The following is a 4,361-nucleotide window of genomic DNA, read 5'->3' on the forward strand; positions in this document are numbered from 1 at the left end:
AGTAGGGCCAGAGGGAGAGGGATAAGCGGACTCCCCGCCAAGCAGGGAGCCCAATGTGGGGCTTGATCCCAGCACCCTGGGATCATGACCTGAGCTGAAGACAGATGCCTAACCGAATGAGCCACCCCGGCGCCCCGACTTATTTTAGAGGAAGAAAGAGAGAAAGAGCACACGCACATATGCATGTGCAGTGGGGAGAGGGAAAGACAGTCTTAAGCAGACTCCACACTGAGCACAGAGCCTGACGCAGGGCTCGATCTCACAACCCTGAGTTCATGACCTGAGCCCAAACCAACCGTCAGATGCTTGATGGACTGTGCCTCCCAGGCACCCCTACATCACATGAAATTTACCATCTTAACCATTTTAAAGTGTACAGTTCATTGTGGTTCGCACTGTTTTGCAACCAATCTCCCAGAACATGTTTCATTTTGCAAAACAAAACTCTGCACCCATCAAACAACTCATCCTTCCAGCCTCAACCCCTGGTAACCACCATTCTGTCTAAATTTGGCTGTTGTAGGTACCTCATGTAGGTGGGACCACACAATATTCGTGCTTCTATTTCACTTAGCATAACGTCCTCAAGGTTCATCCATGCTGTGGCGTGTGTGAGAATTGGTTTTGAAGGCTGGGTGATAGTGCACCGCGTGGATACAGAACAGGTTTATCCCTTCACTGGTAGGCGCTGGGGTTGCTTCCACCCTTTGACTCTTACAAATAACGCTGTCATGAACGTTGGTCTACAAATATTTCTTCAGTCTCTGCTTTTAATTCACTTGGGTATATATCCAGGAGTAGAAATGCTGGATCATATGGTAATTCTTTTTGAAAATTTTTGAGGAACTGCTATACTGTTTTCCATCGTAGCTGTACCATTTTTACAGTCACAAGTGCACAAGGGCTGCAATTTCTCTACATCCTTCCCAACACTTGTATTTTTTGTTTTGTTTTGTTTTGATAGTAGCTGTCCTAATGGGTGTAAAGTGGTCTTCAACACTTATAAGATTTTGTTTCTCGCTACATGGTGTTTAATAAGTCTGTGGAATTCGTTATCCCTGTTTCTGGGGTACTGTGTCTTTTATTCCTATTCAAAAAAAATGTCACTGGTTTTCAGCAATTAGATTAATATGTGCATGGTTATCTCATTTGGAGTTTATCAAGCTTCTTCAGTTTATGGTTTTCACCAAATTTGAAAAAATTTGTTATTTCTTCATTTTTCTCCCTTTATGACAAAAAGAAAATTCTGGATAGATTTTACTGCTAGGTCTTCAATTTCACTGACCTTTTATCCTGTAGTGTCTAATCTATTAATTCATCTAATATTTTATTGCATATTTATTTCTATTCCATTTAATTAAAACATTTTTCATTTTTTCTTATGTTTTTAATACTTGTACAAAATCAGCTGTTTTAATATTCTTGTTTGCTGGCTCTATCATCCCTGCTGTTTCCGGGTCTTTTCCTAGACTACTGTTTCTTCTAGTTATCAGTCACGTTTTTCTGCTTCTTGACATGTCTAGTAATTCTTTAATTAGATGCAGGACATGATGACTGATACAGTATTGAGGATCTAGGTTTTGTTTACTTAAGTGCCGGGCTCTGCTTTAGCAGTTGCTTGTAGATAACTTTGATGCCTTTGAATCTTGTATTTAAAGCATCTTTGCTAGGGTGGGTCTAAGCTAAAGTAGCCTTCACTCCAGGGATATTTTATGGCGACTACTAAGGCATGACCCCTCTGGGGTCTCTAATACCCCGGGTGATTACTGAGGATTCTGCACTCTGGCTCCTGGTCCTACGTGAGCTCTGGGAATTGCTGTATACAACTACCCCCACCCCCAGTCACTTCTTGTTTGATCTGGTAGGGTGTCATTCTATTTACAGAGTGTACCCAGTGAAAACTCTAGGGGACCACTGTATCGATTCCTTTCTGGAACCATGCTAACTTCCAACTACCTGTGTCCCTAAACCCCAATCTCTACTATCCATCACCACACAGCTACACATTTATGTTCTTGTGATGAGAACTTTTATGATTTTTCTTTTAGCAACTTTCAAATATGCAAATACCGTGGTGTTAACTATGGTCACCATCTTGTACATTACATCCCTAGGATTTACTTGTAATTGGACATTTGTACCTTTTGACCATCTTTGAACATTTTGACCACCCACCCCTACTTCCTGCCTCTGGCAACCACTGATCTAGTCTCCGTATCTATGAATTTGTTTTTTAGATTCCAATTACAAAAGTGAAATCATACAGAATTTTTTTTTCATTTAGTAGAACTCTCAAGATCCACCTACCCATCTTGCCACAAGCGGCAGGATTTCCTTCTTTATGACTGAATATTCCATTGTGTATATACGTATATGTACGTAGATTTATCACATTTTCTTTATTCATCTGTTGACAGACACTTAGGTTATTCTATGTCTTGAATATTTAAATAATGCTGCAGTGAACACGGGGCAAATGCCCAGACGTGGAATTACAGGGTAATACGGGAGTTCTATTTTTAATGTTTTGAGGAATTTCCACATGGTGTTCAATAATGGTTGTGCCAATTTACCTTATGAGTTCTTCACGTCCTCACTAACACTTACTTTTTGATAAAAGCCATTCCAACAGGTACGGGGTGTGAGATCTCATTGTGGTTGTGATTTGCATTTCCCTGGTGTCAGTGATACTGAACACGTTTTCATGCACCTGTTAACCATCTGTATGTCTTCTTTAATGTCTATTCTAAATCCCCATTTTAAAAATTGGACTGCTTTTTATTAAGTTGTATGAGTTCTTACATATTTTGAGTATTAACACCTTATCGGATATATGATTTGCAAATACTTTCTCCCATTCAGTAGGTTGCCTTGTCATTTAGTTGGTTTCCTTTGCCGTTTTTCGGTTTGTGCAAGGCTACTTGTTTGTTTTTGCTTTTTGTTGCCTTTGCTTTTGTTTTTTAATTTTTAAAAAAGATCTTATTTATGTATTTACCAGAGAGAAAAAGAGCAGGGGAGGAGCAGAGAGATAGAGAGAATCTTAAGCAAACTCTGCGCTGAGCACAGACCACGACATGGGACTTGATCTCATGACCTGAGCCAAAACCAAAAGATGGCTGCTTAACCACCTGAGCCACCCAGGTACGTGCTCCTGTTGCCTTTGCTTTTCGAGTTAGATCCTAGATAATCACAGCCAAAACTGATGTCCAGGAGTTTACCACCTGTTTTCTTCTATGAGTTTCATGGTTTCAGGTCTTAAAGTCTTTAATTCATTTTTTTAAAAAAAGATTTTTAGTAATCTCTACCCCCAACGTGGGGCTTGAACTCAGTCCTGAGATCAAGAGTTGCATGCTCTACCGAGCCAGCTGGGCGCCCCGGGCTCATTTCTGTGTGCGGTACAAGACAGTGGTGAGGCTGAGTTTCATTCTTTTGCATGTGGCTCTTCAGTTTTCTCAACATCATGTATTAAAGAGACTATCCTTTCTCCATGCATATATTCTTGGTTCTTTGGTTATAAATTAAGTATATTTGCATGGGTTTATCTCTGGGCTCTCTGTTCTACTGATCCATGTGTGTGTTTTTATTTCAATACCATACTGTTTTGATTACTACAGCCTTGTTAATATAGTTTGAAATTAGGGAACATAATGCCTCTAGCTTTGTTCTTAAGATTGCTTTGGCTATTTGGGATGTTTTGTGGTACTTCATCTTGGAAAACAGAATGAATAAAATGACAGGGAAAAAAGCATAGAGCATGTGTGTCCACTCCCTTAACTTAGGCAAAAGCTTGGTACTTGTCCTTGTATTTCCAGAAGTGGAAAGAAAATAATCTGCAATCTCTGCCCAGTGGCAAAAGAACCAATTTTGAAGCCAGTTTCTCCTGGAATAGAACTTCAAGAGGTTCAAAGAATCAGAAAATAAGAGTTGGGACACTCAAGACAATACTGTTGAGTCTTTCTGCATAATGCTCTTGAGCTAATTGCATTAAATCCTTTGCTGCGTGTTGCCACATTCCTGTACCTATTGTAAAGTGAAATGCCTCATCCCAAACCCCATGCAAATCCTATTACTACTGCAGCATGTAAAAAAAAAAAAAAATAGCTGGGCGAATTTTCACCGAATTAGAGACGGCATTTTTAGAATGGACTGACAAAACAAAGGCTTTGAAATCTACCGGAAGGTCCTGGAAGGCTCCATAAAGAGACGGCAATTGTTGTCTAGAGCAGCTGGAAGTTGAGTTATGAGATTGCTATGTGGGTTCCATATGCCATGGTAGTAAGATAATGTGGAGAAAACAAAGGTAAAAAACAAGCCCTAAATATAATGTTTTAGGCCAAATGCTACACATTACAAGCATTCAG

The sequence above is a fragment of the Ursus arctos genome, unplaced genomic scaffold, assembly GCF_023065955.2.
Source record: "Ursus arctos isolate Adak ecotype North America unplaced genomic scaffold, UrsArc2.0 scaffold_36, whole genome shotgun sequence".
In the NCBI taxonomy this organism is placed as follows: domain Eukaryota; kingdom Metazoa; phylum Chordata; class Mammalia; order Carnivora; family Ursidae; genus Ursus; species Ursus arctos.